The sequence below is a fragment of the Podarcis liolepis genome, assembly GCF_965112155.1.
Source record: "Podarcis liolepis genome assembly, chromosome: W".
Lineage (NCBI taxonomy): Eukaryota > Metazoa > Chordata > Lepidosauria > Squamata > Lacertidae > Podarcis > Podarcis liolepis.
The window spans coordinates 5245522-5262608 of record NC_139568.1 but is presented as its reverse complement, the minus strand read 5'-3'; the positions used below and the strand labels follow the sequence as shown (position 1 = coordinate 5262608).

Sequence of the window (17087 nt, the reverse complement as noted above, 5' to 3'; positions counted from 1 at the left end):
TGCTAGCCAAAGGAGACATGTGCAATTCACATTTGTAGTGTTCTAAATATGTTCAAAGCAACCTTGCTGGGGGATGTGGATGAGGTTAACCCTTTCTCTCCCTGCCATGGTCCCAACCCAAATCTTTGAAGCTGCTGTATTTCAAGGGAAGATCCCTTGGCCCCCCTGGCAGAGAGAAAGACTTCGACTCCCTCCTCCCAGCCATCCCAGCAGCCCTCAGGCTTCCCCTTGGCTGCTTCTAAGGTAATAAACAACCACCAATGAATACCATGCCTACTTTGGATCTGAGAATTAAAAAGATAACCTGCCAAGAAGAATACACAGCTATTTCTCCCCCTCAAGGTACCTTGTATTCCTCGACAGCCTCTTCCAGAGGAATCGCCTTGTGGTGTTGGTGCTTCTTGGATCTGCCCCAAACCACACAGATGGGGGCTTCATCCTCCTTGCAAAAGAGTTTCAGGGGCTCCTGGTGCTTCTCACAGACTCCTCCTTTCCCTCTGGAAGACTGAGAGTCTTGGCTACTTCGACAAAGGTAGCCAATTGCTGATTGCAGACGAGGCTCCTTCTCTGGACTCCAACTCGGCCTTGAGGACAGGAAGCCAGCCTCCTTTTTGCCCCGCTGCACTGGATCAGGCCGGACCGGCAGAAGTTGTGCCCACACTCTGGGATGGTCCCTGTGTCGTAAGAGAGTCAGGGTCAGAGAGGGGAATGAAGGAGAAGGACCCTACCAATATCAAATAGATCGTATTCTGCCTTCACACCCTACAAGAAGGTCAACGGTGCCCTTTTGCTGTATCTTCCTCATTGACTTTAAGAATGGATCTGAACGTATTTTTCGACTCAAATGTATTTTTCCTCAAAATGCTGTACTTTTCTAAATGTATCCAAATGGGTTTTTGTATTTCCCCCCCCCCCAATCTCATTGCCTAGAGAATGTTCCTTAAATGTAACAAAGCCATTTCCTACCTGGGAGGAGAGGCGGTTAGGCATTGGCAGGGGTCAAGTGTTATGCAAATAAAAGGGGAAAGGAAACGCCATCACCTTCCCCAAAAGGAAAAGGGTAGTCCGGTAGAGGACTCCGGGGGACGTTGCCTTGTCCGAAACCTAGGGAGGTAAGGGCCTCCGGCACGCCCCAGAGCGGTGACACCTGTTGGGATCCTAGTTGGCGTACTTCAACAGGACTCCCACGGCTTGTGGACAACCCTTCCCGGTCCCCATGCCGGGTAGTCGATAGGAGCCAATGCCTAAGGCCAATACCTTCCAATTCTGTAATCAATAAAGTTGTGGCTTTTTATGCCCATTAACCTTAATTCTTGTGTCCAGTGTCTTCATTTCACGTGGGGGAGGGGACTTGCCACGCAATCACTTGTTCCAAATGTATTTGATTCAAATGTATTCGAGTGTATACTTTTATGGGAAAACGTAGCTGTCAGAGCTGCCCAAGGTCCCAGCTCACAAGGACCAACGCCAGTTCGTTGTTATATACAAAAGTCTTTATTGAAGTTCAGTTTGTCTTTCACATCAACAGCGTGCAGCTCTACGTCTTAAACTCTAGACCACCGAAGCTCCGTCTGAGTCTCCTCCCCCCCGACACCAGTTTAAGATCCTAGCCTTGCTCCACCTCTTCCTCTGCTCTTTCCTCCTCTGGGTCCTCCTGTCAGCTGGGGTTCCCCCCTTCCTAGACTCTTCTGACGCTGAGTCCCCTGATTCTTCTCCCTGCCTCCGGCGGGCTTTAGGACCTGGTTCCCAATCCGGGCTTTCTGCTGTCCCGCGCGCCTGTACATTTGAACTTGGCGCACGCGCCCAGCCACCAACCTTCCTCCGGACCGTTACACTGCTCTGGTCACTGCTTCCCCCTTTGGGGAGGCTAGCTGGACTTGACCTCCCCTCCGTTCCCCCACTCTCCGATGGAGGCGTGGTCAGTCTCGACTCATATTCTCTCCCTGCTGGAGGCGACGCTGGCTCTGACACCTGGGACCCTTCCCCCCCACTACGCTCTGGTGGGGAAGCTGGTCCTGATCTCCAGCTGCTGCTTTGGGATTCCCCGCTGGCCCTCCTTGCTCTAACCATCGGCGCCTCCTTCTGGGAATCTTCTGATTCACTGGAGAGGCTCATGGAATCTCTCGGGTCACTGCTATATCCCCCTACGCTGCCCTCCGATTCTTCCCCTTCGCTCTCCATTTCCTCTCTCCCCTGTGCCTCTGTTCCTGAGGCCCTGACATCCATCCCCCCCTCGAAGCCCCCCTTCCCCCTCCCCCTCTTCGGGTGCGGGTTCCGGGTGCTCCAGTGCTGTGGGGGTGATTGCGGGATACCGTTCTTTCCTCCCGGCATGCAGCCGGCCAGCTGGATCAGGCCAGTCCGTAATGGGCTCGTCGACGTCGATCTCCTCTGCTTCCATCTCTCTGCATTCGTGCTCAAACCCAGGATCTTCCCCCAACACGTCCATGTCCTCCCCTGTTACCTCGGGTGATGCTGCGTGTAAGGGCCCCCTCAGTAGCTCTCTGCTCCACCCCACCTCCGGTTGATTTTCCCACCAATAAGAGCGGTCTGTGCCAAACCCCGAGCACGATCCCTGTGGGGTGCTTGTGTCTGGCGCCGTTTCCTCAGCTGATGAGAACCCCTGGAACGTGCTGGCTGAAAGTGTGGGTGTGAAAAGCCAGTCGTCGAAAAAATCCGCCGGCATAGGTCTGTGTGGGAAGAGTGCATGGAACTCGTCTTTGAGGTAGTGCTCCTCCAGGGCATAGTCCAGCTACCCACCTGTTGGCGCTGGCCGGGGTACCTTCCCTGGCGAGGAGATATTCAACTCCCTCTTCCCCCCATCTCGAGTCCAAAATCTCCGTGACCTCGTTGAGTGGCGCCGCCCTAGGCGACTCCCCCCTTGTTGGCGATTTCCTGAGTGGGTCTGGGGCGGTCCCTGGCGCCTGAAACCTGTGGGGTTCCTTGTAGGGTGTGAGCACTGATCTATGAAAGACCGGATGCATCCTGGAGCCCTCCGGAAGCGTCAACCGGAAGGCCACTGGGTTGATTTGTGCCTCGACTTGGTAAGGCCCTAGCTGCTTGTGTCCGAGCTTCTTCTTCGCTAACGATCTGGCCGGCACTGCCTGGGCCGCTAACCAGACCCAGTCCCCCACCTGGATGTCCTCCCCGACTCTCCTGTGCCTGTCTGCCTGCACTTTGTAGGCGTGTTTCGCTAGTTCCAAGTGCCTTCGGAGTTGCTCGTGGACTTCCTGTAACTCTGCTGCCAAGTGCTCTGCTCCCCGTGGCTCCCCCTCCCCCTTCATCTCAAAGCCCGGGAGGGTTCTGGGATGCCGCCCATTGTTGGCGAAGAACGGTGTCACCCCTGTAGACCCGTGCTTCGTGTTGTTGTAGGCAAACTCGGCCAGCGGTAAGTAGTCCACCCAGGTCGAGGGCTGTTGATTCGCGTAGCATCTCAGGTACTGCTGCATGATGGCGTTGACCCTCTCCGCTTGTCCGTTGGTCTGCGGGTGTCGTGCCGACGCCAAGTTGATCTTGACCTTCAGGATGCCCAGCAGCTTCTGCCAGAAGCTCGAGATGAATTGGCGACCCCGGTCGGACAAGATGGACCGTGGCAAACCGTGAACTTTGAACACGTGGTCTATGAACAGCTTGGCGGTCTGTTCCGCTGTGGCCACCTTCGCGCAAGGAATGAAGTGCGCCATCTTGGTGAACAGGTCTACGACCATGAGTACCGCCGTTTTTCCTCGCGAGCTGGGCAGATCTGTGACAAAGTCCAGTGCCACTTTCTCCCACGGTTCGAGCGGCGTCTGTAGCGGTTCCAGCAGTCCCGCCGGCTTCCTGTGCACAGGTTTGGCCCGTTGGCAAGTGTCACACCTGGCGACGTAATCCGCGACCTCTCCCCGCATCTGGGGCCACCAAAAGTCTCTGGCTACTAATTCCGCCGTCTTGTCCTTGCCAAAGTGCCCAGCGCCGGGCGTGTCGTGTAACTGCTGCAGGACTTTCGCGCGGAGGTCGTCTCCCGGCACGTAGAGAGCCCCTTTGCGGGTGAGCAGTCCGTCGCGTATCTGAAACTCGTCGTCCTTCGCTGTGCCTCTTCGCACCTCCTCCATCTTGGATTGTGCGAATGGATCCGTCTGCAGCGCGCGACGCACCGCGTCCAGGTCCACGGTGGCTGAAGCGCATGCCCACGCCTTTGGTGCGAAAATGTGTTTGGCCGCCAGCGGTGCCGCTTCCTCGAGATACTGCGGTTTCCTGGAGAGTGCATCCGCCATGACGTTGTTGTCTCCCGGGATGTATTCTATCCGGAAGTCGAAATCCGCAAAGAACTCCGCCCAGCGGATGTGTCTTTGGTTCAGGAACCTCGCCGTGCGCCAGTACTCCAGGTTCTTATGGTCCGTGCGGACCTGCACAGTGTGCCTGGCTCCGATGAGGAAGTGCCGCCACGCCTTGAAGGCTGCATGAATGGCCAGCAACTCCCTGTCCCAGATGGTTTAGTTCTGCTCCGACTTGCTGAGTTTCCTGGAGTAGAATGCGCAGGGCCTCCAGTTCCCTTGCGGATCTTGCTGCAACAGGACCGCCCCCACCGCTCTGTCCGAGGCGTCCGTTTCGACCCTCATCGGTTTGCCGGGGTTTACGTGTAGCAGCTGTTCTTCGGATGCGAAGAGACGCTTGAGTCTCTGAAAAGACTGCTCCGCCTGGTCCGTCCAGGTGAACTTCTTCTTCTTGGAGCTGAGGGTGTCCATGATGGCCGCCGTCTCCTTCGCGAACCCCTTGATGAACTTGCGATAAAAGTTGGCGAAGCCAACGAACTTCTGGACCTCCTTCCGATTGCGCGGGCTCTTCCTGTCCAACACCGAGTGGACCTTGGTGCTGTCCATGGCGAGTCCCTTGTCGGACAGCTTGTAGCCCAGGAAATCCACCTCCGTCACGTCGAACTGGCACTTCTCCAGCTTGGCGTAGAGTCTGTGCTCCCGTAGCCTCTGCAGGACCTCCTTGACGTCTCTCTCGTGAGCCTCCTGCGATTCCGAGAAGATCAGGATGTCGTCTAGGAAGCACACGCACTTCTTGTAGAGGAGTCCCGCTAACACGTGGTGCATGAAAGCTTGGAAACAGTGTGAGCCATTTTGGAGACCAAATGGCATAACTCTACATTCATAGGTGCCTAGAGGCGTAAACATGGCCGTCTTCCACTCATTGCCCTCCCGCATGCGTATAAGGTTGTACGCCGCACGTAGGTCCAACTTGGTGAAGATTCGTCCCATCCTCACCGTCGCGAGCAGGTCGTGGATCTTGGGCATGGGGAATGCTGTGGGCTTTGTCCTGGAATTTATGAGCCTGTAATCAACTATCAATCTGCGTTGGGGCGTGTCTTTCTTCACGAAAAACACGGGACTGCCCCCCACTGCTTTGGATTCCTGGATGAACCCCCGCTTCAAGTTGTGATCTATGAACTCCCTGAGTTCTTGCAGTTCGTCCTCAGACATGGAATACAGTTTTCCAGTCGGCAGCGTCGCCCCCGGCAGGAGGTCAATCGCGCAGTCGTAGGGCCGGTGGGGAGGCAGCTTGCCCGCTTCCTTCTCGCAGAAGACCTCCAAAAACGCCTTGTACTTGTTGGGTACCGCTTGCACCATGCCTAGGTGTAGCTGTGGTTCATCCTCTTGCCCCTCCTCTTCCAGGCTGGTCCGGATGCAGTGTTCTGCGCAGTAGGAGGAGCAGAAGGTCAATTGCCGCTGGTACCACGCTAATGCCGGGCTGTGCCTATCCAGCCAACTCATGCCCAACACTATGGACGTGTCCGACAGGTGGGTGACGTTAAAGCTGATGACTTCGCAGTGATTTCCAATTTGCAGTACCATAGGCGGTGTCTGGTGTACCACCTGTCCTCCCAGTAGCTCTCTGCCATCGACCGTGACGATGTTTAGGGGCATCGTGGCTGGTAGGAGCGCTATGCGATGTAGCTTGATGAAGTCCTCTCCTACAAAGTCTGCATTACTACCAGAGTCAATGGTGATAGGGACTTCCAGGGTGAGTCCATTGGGCAACTGGAGAGATGCGGTGAGTTGCACCACTGGTTTGGGTGGGAGGGGGTCTGTGGGCTGCAAAATCTCTGGGGACTGCTTCACTGACTCGCCTGGCTGGGCCCCAGTGCCTCTGCTTCCAACCAGGCTTCGTCGTTTCCCTGCAGCTTTTCCCCCTGCTGAACTGCTCCCCTTACTGTTGCCGAGGCTGCAGTGTGCTTCTGGATCCTCTGGGGACACTCTTTGGCCATGTGCTGTGCACTGTCGCAGATGTAACACTTCCTGCTCCCTCTAGGAGCCTTCGTCTTGACTGCTCCTGGTGTTTGGGCTCTGGTCGCTGTCTGAGCCTTGGCACCACCTATCTCCATCGGCTCTTCTCCCTCCCCCAGTGGAGGCGTGGAGTGCGCGCGCCCTGTTTCTCTGGGTATGAAAGGAGGTGCTCTGGCCGGTGTGCGTGCCAGACGACCCTCATCCCTGCTCCAAGGGCGTTCTTCCAGGCGTACCCCTATCGTGAGCGCTCTCTGGACGACTTCTGCGGTAGTGTTAGGTCTCTCCCCCCTTGCCAGCTCATCTTTCACGGATCCATTTAGCCCCTCCCAGAACAGATCCCTCACTGCAGCGGAGTCCTTTTCCCAGCCCAGCACATTTACCAACGCAAAAAAGCGGGCGTGATATTGTCTCACCGTAGCTTTGCCCTGCCGCAGCCCATGCATTTGCCTCCTGGCCACACCCACATCTACCGTTGATTTAAAACAAGCGTCCATAGCCGCGATAAATGCTTTTGAATCTCGGAGGGCGGGATCATCTTCGCGCCATAAATTGCGCAGCCAGGATTTAGCTTCCCCATGCAGATGAGTTATTATGAAGCCTACTTTCTCCTCCTCATCTCTAAAGTCTTTCCGAAGCAACTTGAGCGCGAAAACTATGTCTGCTCTGAGGTTGGGATACTGCTTCAGGTCCCCGTCGAAGTGGGCTACTAGGCTGCCCCCCCCCTTCCCGAGGCCAACTCCCTCCGGCTTGGGTCCTGGCAGCCCCTCTCCGCCCAAACGTTCCCACCTGGTTTGCAGATCTCGGTAGCGCGCTTCTGCTTCCTCTTCCTTCTTTCTGGAGGTTGCTACTTCTGCGTAAAGCCTCGTGACTGCTTCTTGCAGTGCTGCTACCTGCTCCTCAGTAGTCATCTTTGCCTATCTTCGTGAGCTCGCAAAAAAAAAATTTTTTGAGACGGAGCTTACTGTCAGAGATGCCCAAGGTCCCAGCTCACAAGGACCAACGCCAGTTCATTGTTATATACAAAAGTCTTTATTGAAGTTCAGTTTGTCTTTCACATCAACAGCGTGCAGCTCTACGTCTTAAACTCTAGACCGCCAAAGCTCCGTCTGAGTCTCCTCCCCCATGACACCAGTTTAAGATCCTAGCCTTGCTCCACCTCTTCCTCTGCTCTTTCCTCCTCTGGGTCCTCCTGTCAGCTGGGGTTCCCCCCTTCCTAGACTCTTCTGACGCTGAGTCCCCTGATTCTTCTCCCTGCCTCCGGCGGGCTTTAGGACCTGGTTCCCAATCCGGGCTTTCTGCTGTCCCGCGCGCCTGTACATTTGAACTTGGCGCGCGCGCCCAGCCACCAACCTTCCTCCGGACCGTTACACTGCTCTGGTCACTGCTTCCCCCTTCGGGGAGGCTAGCTGGACTTGACCTCCCCTCCGTTCCCCCACTCTCCGATGGAGGCGTGGTCAGTCTCGACTCATATTCTCTCCCTGCTGGAGGAGACGCTGGCCCTGACACCTGGGACCCTTCCCCCCCACTACGCTCTGGTGGGGAAGCTGGTCCTGATCTCCAGCTGCTGCTTTGGGAGTCCCCGCTGGCCCCCCTTGCTCTAACCATCGGCGCCTCCTTCTGGGAATCTTCTGATTCGCTGGAGAAGCTCATGGAATCTCTTGGGTCACTGCTATACCCCCCTACGCTCCCCTCCGATTCTTCTCCTTCGCTCTCCATTTCCTCTCTCCCCTGTGCCTCTGTTCCTGAGGTCCTGACACTAACAATCACTTGTTCCAAATGTATTTGATTCAAATGTATTTAAGGCCCCACTTTTCACATGGTGTCCTGTTGTGTGGTCGGAAAGTACTCTTTATTGTTTGATTTGGGTTAATGTCAGAATAAAAGCGAGTTCCTTCCAAATAACACATTCCTTTTTATCTTACCAATTTCTCATATTGTAAGAAGCGGAAGAAGAGACCATAGAGAGCATTCATATTTTCCTTCTGATCAATGAAGTCAAACGTTACAATTATCCATTTTAGAATGAGCACCTATAGGGAGAAGACAGATCTCAGTAAGCCAAAGCAAGGCCAAGACAACAAACCCCTTCTGGAATATGGTCAGCGTGTACAACATCTAGCTGAATCATCACCAGGATATCGAAGTCAGACTGGGGGAAATATCATTCTTCAGAACCAAGACATCATTACCATGCTTTCCAAGTTACCTGAAAGTCACTAGAACACTTGCGAGCATAGAGCCAAGACACAGCGGAAAGAAGAGAATCCTCTGTTATTACGGAAATGGGAATCAGAGTCTTCAGTAGCCTAGTGCTTATCACTGTGCCTGCAAGACCTTGAAAGACACTGCTTAACATGCTGAACATCTTCACTCTTGATAATTTCTCACAAGCTCAAAGCAGCCCCGGTTCTTGTTAAGGGAGAAGGCAGGGCAATGCAGCTCCGTTTACATACTTTGCTGCCAAGGGGAAAGAGAAGAAGCCAAAACATGTTTTCTTTCCCAAGCTTGGCACTGAGTGCGATGTTCAGCAAGTTCTGAATTTCTTCTGGTGCCAAGCCTCTCTCTTGCGCAATCTTTTCCACAGTCTCCAAAGGACTCTGCAAAGCTCCCTGCTTCCGTGAGGCACTATCTTGAATTAGGAAAAAGTCCAAGTGTGATTCAAATCCATTCGAAAAACCGTCCTCATGCATGATGGCCTGTCCAATGGCTTGCTTTACCATCAATTGGCAAGGGAGCCCCATTGAGATGCCATGGCATTTGTGTGGGAATGTTCAGGGGTGCAGGAGAGGATATATTGTGAGATTATATCCTAATCCAACTTGTGCTAACAAGTTTCCAAAATATCAGCAGAGTTTATAAACATTCCCCCTTTAAGTTCGCAACGGTAACGTGTGCACAGGTTCGCTAGAACCTCTATAATAATTACTCTGGTAATTTCCCCCTTTTGATCCCTCTTAAAATACAAGACACGACACAGTCTTTATAAAAGCATAAAAGAGTTTACTCACGTTCTGTTCACAATATGATCCCAGAAGGCAGACAGGCTTAAAAAGGTAACATACATTTAGAATCTATCTTATAGCAAGATAGTCCTTTCCTCCTCTCTTGGCTGAGAGTCAAGAGAGCATCTTTAGATGCTTCTTCTTCGAAAGAAAAATGGCAGAGAGAGAGAGATGGCTGCCTGCCCTGTGCTTTTGTCATTACCTGCACAGGTGAGGCCACACCCACCTCTGGTCACATGCGGAGGAAGTCCGTCCCCAGGAAGTTTACCTGCTTGCTGGACAGACATCCCTCCCCATGTTCTAACATGTACACTCTAGGAAAGTTGTCATTGACTGCTCTAGTGTTTTACATCCCACAGATGGTACCTGCAGGAAGCCGTCATCTGCAGAGCAGAGCCATCCATTGGGTATATAAGGGGTGATATGATTTTTCAGGTGCCTTAGCCTCAACCAATACCTCAAACTATCAATCAACCTCCTCAGTCTCCTTTATGCTTCTGATGAAATAGGCTATGCCTGCATAAGTTATTGTTATGTTGTCCTAAAATGCCACTACTCTTTTGTCTCTTCCTTCTGTTTTTTTTTAATAAAATATTTATTAAAGTTTCAAAAAAAGGAATTATATAAAAACAAAAAATACAAAGGTAAAAGACAAAAATAAAAATACAAGAAAGATACAGAATAAAAAAGTAAGTACACTTACAGAAAAAAGGAAAAAAAGAAAAATAAAAAATCAATCTTTCCATATCTTACATTCATATCCTTGTTTCCCTGACCTCCTCATACCTCCCTTTTTTGTGTTCCAATTCAATTAATTAATTCAGCAATTTCTTTCCCTCCTTATTATCCTAATCTTTAATCTTAATATATTGTAACATTAATTTTTTACCTATTTAGAAATCCACTTTTCCATATTCTTTTATATCATTACAGCTAGAAACCACTTAACTTCAACCAAACATCATTCTAACATTCATTAATTTTGCAATATTTCTGTAAATAATCTTTAAATTTCTTCCAATCTTCTTCCACCGACTCTTCTCCCTGGTCTTGGATTCTACCAGTCATTTCCGCCAATTCCATGTAGTCCATCACTTTCATCTGCCATTCTTCCGAAGTGGGTAGATCTTGTGTCTTCCAATACTTTGCAATGAGTATTCTTGCTGCTGTTGTAGCATACATAAAGAAAATTCTGTCCTTCTTTAACACCGATTGGCCGAATATGCCCAGGAGAAAGGCCTCTGGTTTCTTCAAGAAGGTATATTTAAATACCTTTTTCAGTTCATTATATATCATTTCCCAGAAAGCCTTAATCCTTGGGCACGTCCACCAAAGGTGAAAGAATGTACCTTCAGTTTCTTTACATTTCCAACATTTATTATCGGGCAAATGATAGATTTTTGCAACTTTTGTCTCTTCCTTCTGAAGGATCCCGGTGAACAAGCAAAAAGCCCTTGAAACACACACACACTCACGAGGACAAGACAAGACCAAATGACTGCCTTGGCAAGCGCAATACCTACCAGGCTCAACGCCGGTCTCGCGCTGCCGCTTCCCGCGCTCTCAAGGACCCGGGAGGAGGAAGGCGTGAAGGGAATCCCGAAGGCGCGAAAACCTCGCGCATGCGCAGGCCTTCCGCCTGCAACAGCCCAGTAGGCCGGCTGAAGCGAGCGGCGATGGGATGTGGGAGGGAGCTCGCTCGCCGCCCCGCGTGTGCCTATGTGGGGCACGTTACAGCCCCGTGACGTCAGCGCCACGCAGGCAGCCAGGCAGGCAGATGGCGAGAGCCCCCGCGCTGGGCGGCCTCTCCTCGCCGTCGCCGCCCCGCCTCTCGCTGCCCGACTCGCCCGCCTCCCTCCCACGGCACACCAGGCAACGTCTTGCGGCACACTAGTGTGCCACGGAACACCGGTTGGGAAACACTGTTCTAGAGGACCAATCACATCAGCATACACCCGCTGAAACGCTCTTTCGACCTTCGGCACCTTCCGGGCGCTCTTGGTCACACCTGCAAGAGAGATTTCGTTAGAATCAGAAGAATTACATTTCACGTAATCACTTTGATCAAAAGTCAACAAATACAGTCCATCTTTCTCTCTGGCAGTAAGAAACAGTTCTCCATCTTTGTAGATCTTGCAGCTTTTAGCATCATAGGTCAGTTTCAGTCCTTTCTTTGCAATCTGCGACACGCTCAGCAGATTAAATTTCAGTTCTGGAACCAAGTAAACATTACTTATAGTCAAGTTCAGACTCTCAAGATACACAGTCCCAATTCTGGTTGCTTCCAGCTCTTAACCGTTGGCCTGTTTCACAGCGAAGCTTTGCTTCTTCAACGTCGAAAATAATCCTCTGTGTGGGCACATATGGACGGTCGCGCCCGTGTCAATTATGAACGAGTTCCCAACATCTGGCGTGGTTCCTTTTGCCATCAAAGCCTTTGCAGGTTTCACCTGGCACTTGGTACGGCTTTTGCCTGACGCCTCAGGCTTCGTAGAGCTGCTCTTTGCTCCTCTTGACTGTCGTGGCTTCTTACAGTTTCGCTGTAGATGCCCAGTCTGTCCACAATTGTAGCATCGGACAGCACTCAATGCTACTCCATGCTTCCCAGTAGATTCAGCAGTGGGGGAATTAGAACTCTGTTCTTCCCTCCACCTGTCCTTTACTTCCAGTGCAGCAAGTCTGTCGTGTTCGTTCAGGACGACAGCAGACACTCTTTCCGCGGTTAGCTGCGCGGCAGGTAGGGAACCAAGCTGACTGGCAACAACCTTGTAGGTGCGGTTAAGGCTGTTTATCATCATGAAGCAAAACACTTCCTCCTGAAGACGGAAATTGCGTTCCACCATCTGTTGACGCAGAAACTTCATTTCTGTCAGGTGCGCTTGAACATCTCCATCAGGCGCAAGTCTCAGATTGGTTAACTTCTCAAAATACAGCAACGCTGAAGAACCAGCATCTCTCTGATGCGTTGTACGCAGCGTGTCCCAAACCTCTTTCGCATTTTCTAAATGCTGGATATGCACAAGCTGCGCATCTGAGTCACGTTCTGTGACTCCCAACCTCTGGTTGGTGCTGCAGGGATGGGGTTCTCAATCACATCAAAAAGCCTCTGATTCTGCAGCAGGGCCTTCATCTTTACAGACCAAGATGAATAATTGTCATTGGCTAAGGGAGGTGGGCAAGGCAAACCCCCTGCCTTCTTGGCATCCATCTTGAAGCCAAGCCTCCAGTTCACACTTCTCAAACTGTAAAATCCAACAGTTGTTTTTTCCTTTCTCTCAGGCAGGCAAACTGCAAGTTGTTTATGCTTTTAGCACCTGGCAGCTTAACGCTGGCTGCTATGGAAAGTCCCTTCCAAGGGCTCTTAAACGTGTAGTCAAAACAATCTATGGCTTTGTTTCGCTTTCCCAGGCTCACACTCACAGTCCAGCCCCTTTGCCAGTAATTTTCCAACTTTCCGTTACTTAGCAACAATGCATTTCAGGACCTCTTATCTTTAACCACAGAAATTTGTGGAATGCAGGCTTCAGCTTCGAAGCTGCAGGCCTTTCCTTCCGGAGCTTTTGTTTTTCCAAAACGCAGCTCCACGCAGCTCCGTGAACCAGTGAATTAATCAAACTGCGTTCACACTTTTAGCCCGAAATGTGCAGCATACCTTGAACTTTGGTGCTCTGGAAAACACCTCTTCTTTCCACCAGCCGTCTGTTGAGCCTCTGGCTTCTCTCAGACGCTTGCCTTCTCCCTTGGAGCAGAGGAGGACATTCCACCAGCCTCTCATGCAGATGTCCGATGAATCGCAACCATCCGAAGGCTGCCATATGTTAGTATCTCAGCTCCAGGCAGAGGTACCTGGCCTCCCCCGAGGCAATTGAGCGAGATACTGTGTTTACCTTTCTTCTGCGACCTCCGGCAGGCTAGGTAAACAAACCCAGCGATTCTTCTCATTAGTCGTGAGAAGAACACACCCTCTGCTTCTCTCTCCCTCCCTGCATTCTCCCAGGGAGGAGAAATGAGACAGACAGGAGTCCTTTCTACATGTTTTATTCCTGTCACTCAACAGTACATAGAAATGTGACTGCACCCTTCAGTCTCCATTAGAAGAGTCACACTCCTCCCCTGTACATCCAGCACAGGTCAGATGACACACTGAGCTAACATCCGGTGCTCAGTACAGAGAATAGGCTCCACCTTTTCTCTAGCAGTACAGCAGCAAACCACAACATCCTGTTTTGCATTCCAGCAATCTGGAGCTGGCTTTTGCCTTGGTGCTTTTTTCCTGACATTTTGGGGTTAGTATGACCACCAAAAATGTGAATCTGTTTAAGGATAACTGTGAAGGATGTTGGATTGAAGAGAAGGGGAATTTGGAAATATGGACAAATCAGAAGTTGTTACTGTTGGGCCGAGTTGTTGTGGTGGGGATGAGGGCTGCTGTGTTGCTGGGGATGTTGCTTTTGTTTCAAACATTGCAAGCTTTGGATGGGATGGAGTGTATCAGGAGGTGGCAGAGGGATGTTTCTAGAGTTGTTTGGCAGGGCAGGAAGCCTCGAGTAAAACTTAAGATATTGATGGATGCTAAAGAAGAAGGTGGACCTGCCCTGCCAGACCTTTAAATTTCGTTGTGAACCATCTGCTTTTTGCTGGTTGAGAGAATGGTTGCTTCTTGAAAGCACTGAAGTGTTGGACAATGGCAGACAAAGTTGATGGACTATATGGAATTGGCGGAAATGACTGGCAAGATCCGAGACCAGGGAGAAGAGTCGGTGGAAGAAGATTGGAAAAAGTTTAAAGACTATTTATAGAAATATTGTAAAATTAAGGAATGTTAGAAAAATGTTGGAATCAAGTTATATGGCTTTAGTAGAAATGTCATAAGGAATTAAGTATAAATAGATTAATAGAAAATTAAAGGAAAAATAAGGCAAGAATGTGTTAAGATAATTATAGGATAGAAAACAGAGGAAGATGGAAAGGAATTGCTGAAACAATTAATACAAGTGGAATACAAAAAGGGAGGTGTGAGGAGGTCACTGGAAATAAGTGAATAAAATATAAGATATTGAAAATGTTTGAGGTGTTTTTAAATTGTTTTTGTTGGTTTTTGCTTTGTTTTGTTAGTCCATGTAGCGTTTTTGTATTTGTATTGTTTTTTCTCTTTTCTTTTTTGTTTGTAGTGTTGTGTTGGAAATGTTGAAAAAGTAATAAATATCATTTTTTAAAAAAAGATAATTTTGGTTGCCCTCTGCTGAACATTCCTGCCCCCCCAAGCTCTGCCTTCAACTGCAAACGTGGCAGACAATGCCTTCCCTGCAGTTGCACTGCCAAAAAAGTTCAGTTTTACTTTTAAGGACAGGAAATTCTCCTGCAGGCCATCTGTGCTAAAGAGAGGGTGCAGATATAAGTCTCCTTCTTTTGGACCACCCAATTTGCATAAAAATAAGACAAGATTAAAAGTGTTGAGTTTTCCCTGAGCTGTGGCTGCTACTTCCTGAGCATGAGAGATGAAAAGGGCCTGTATGGATTTGGCAAAGTCAGCATTCAGAGTTCGAGAATCACACTTGGCTCATGACCAAGGGTGTTAAAAAATAGCAAAAGCCAAACTTTTGGCTGAGAGTTGATCTGTGTCCCTCCAGATTTTGCTGGTCTCCAATGCCCATCACCATCATGACCAATGGTCTGGGATTATAGGATCTGGAGTCCAGAAACACCTGGAGGGCCTGAGCTTGAAATTAGGAGTGTCAGTTTTTCACTCTGGGCCTGAGACATTCTGAACAAAGGGACAGTCTCTGCAAGAGCGCTCCAATGCTGAAATGAAAAATATGGCATGTCAAACAATAGCTTGGGATCACACATCCACTCTGGAAGTCCTAAGGCCAGATGTGTGGGAGCTGTTTGGGCTTACTCACTGATCAGAGAAAGGAGTTCTGGGCACATCATTTTTTTAAAAAAGCATTCCCTTCTTTTCCTTTTTTAATTTATGCAAGTGGGTTCTGAAACAAAGCGTTGCAACTTGGCGAGTACTTATGCCCAAGGCCAGCCTAAGACATTTTGCTGCCTGAGGGAAAGGACAAAATGAACTGAGGTCAGCTGGGTTGTTAGAAAGGTAGCGGGCAAGGCACGTGACAGCTCTCTTCTCCCACAGAAGCAGCCTAGTCAGGAGAAGGAGCTGAGGAGAATACTTTGCTGATAAATCTCATGGTAGTAATGTGCCTAGATAATTAACATTTTATGTACAAGTATGAAATTGGTATTGTTTACACAGTTGAACAAAAATGTATATTTCCTAATAACATCAACTCTGATTTGGACCTATTTACAGTATATCCTGAGATTTTGCCAAGACATCTATATTTTGCATTATCCTCCAGACATGCCTGGAGTTGTTCAGTGACCATCCGTTCAATCACCTTGCCCAGGAATGGAAAGTTTGAGACTGGACAATAATTGGACATAATGGCCAGGCCCAAATATATCTTTTTAATAAGCAGTTGAACAATCACTTCTTCAGGTGGTAGGTTTCACTCGTTCAAGTCTGTCCACATCCTCAGAGGCAACAGGTTGTAATGGATCGCATCCAACTTGACTAGACCCAGTGGCGTAGTGGGCTGCGGGGGCACAGGGGCAGTCGCCCCAGGCACAAAATTGTTAGTGCTGCCTCAATACAGCTGCACACTTCCATCACTGGGGTCCGATGACAATGGCTTGTGCATGCACTCAGGTAAGTGACCTCTCCAGACAATGGGATGGCTCTTCTTTTCTTATCTCTGTGGCTGTGATCCCCTGGGTGATGTGGATGCCATTAGGCAGTCGAATGCGCATGCATACTCCGTCTGTTTCCCTCCCTTCTACCCCCTCCTCCACGTGGCCCCGGGAACTGGCAAGCCATCCTATGTCTCTGACTAGGCAGAGCTCTGGCACCCTCCTACCTTGGTGGAGTCTACCTCTTTTTATCTGCAGAAAAACTCATGACAGGAGTCATTACAGGAGATCTTGGACTCTGTATCAGACCCTGAAAGGTGGTTCTGTTAGACTATGAACCACCTGAAAGAGTCTCCTGGTACTGTTTTCACCAACAGATCCAGCAACAATGGTCCTCCTCACCATCGCTATCGCCTCTTGGTAGGCTCATGCAACACTTCCTCAAGCGTGAGGGCCTGTGGAAAGTGGTGGAAGAGCCACCGCGGCCCCCTGAGGAGGATGAAAAGGATGAGAAAGCTTTGGCTACAATCATCCTTGGAGTGGACGACAGCCAGCTAGTCTACGTAGCTGATAAGGTGACGGCAAGTGAGGCGTGGAATGCGCTCAAGGCTGTCCATGTGCGAGAGACAGCTGGCTCACTGATAACACTGACCAGGAGACTGTACCGGTGTCGGAAGAAACCAGGGGACTCCCTGGTAAACCACCTTAAATTCCTAACAGGCTGTTTCCAGGAGCTAGCCTTATATTGTGATAAGATGTGGAAATGTGAAAAATGCTTTGGAAAGAAATGTGTTAAAGGTACAGCACTGTAACACAAAATGTAATGTGGCAGATTTGTATACAAAATGTTTGGATGCTCCTAAATTTCGAGACTTAAGAGAATTATTGGGTCTCAAGCCTTTGACTTAAGGAGGAGTGATGGGATTTGCAGGATACTGGATAAGTCTGCAGGCTTCAACAGGATGATGCAATACTCTGCTGGGTCAGGGTGACTCAGCAGGAGTGTGATTAGTGTAATTGGCTATCGCCTGTTTTAAAAAGGAAAGGCTGTCTTAACAGGGGGTGTGGTGGTTGTGCTGTAGTGTGGTGGTGCTGTGGTGGAGAGTATTCGTTTGTAAGTACT

The 17087-nt window shown here is 50.1% G+C and overlaps 1 long non-coding RNA gene across 1 annotated transcript in view; it reads left to right on the top strand.

Moving 5' to 3' along the window:
• Positions 1–13391, top strand: part of LOC310697728 — a 984178-nt gene extending 970787 nt beyond the window's left edge. The window contains exon 5 of the long non-coding RNA XR_014521169.1: positions 13288–13391. This is a non-coding gene — a long non-coding RNA (uncharacterized lncRNA). The remainder of the gene's footprint in view (positions 1–13287) is intronic.
• Positions 13392–17087: the final 3696 nt, after the last annotated feature.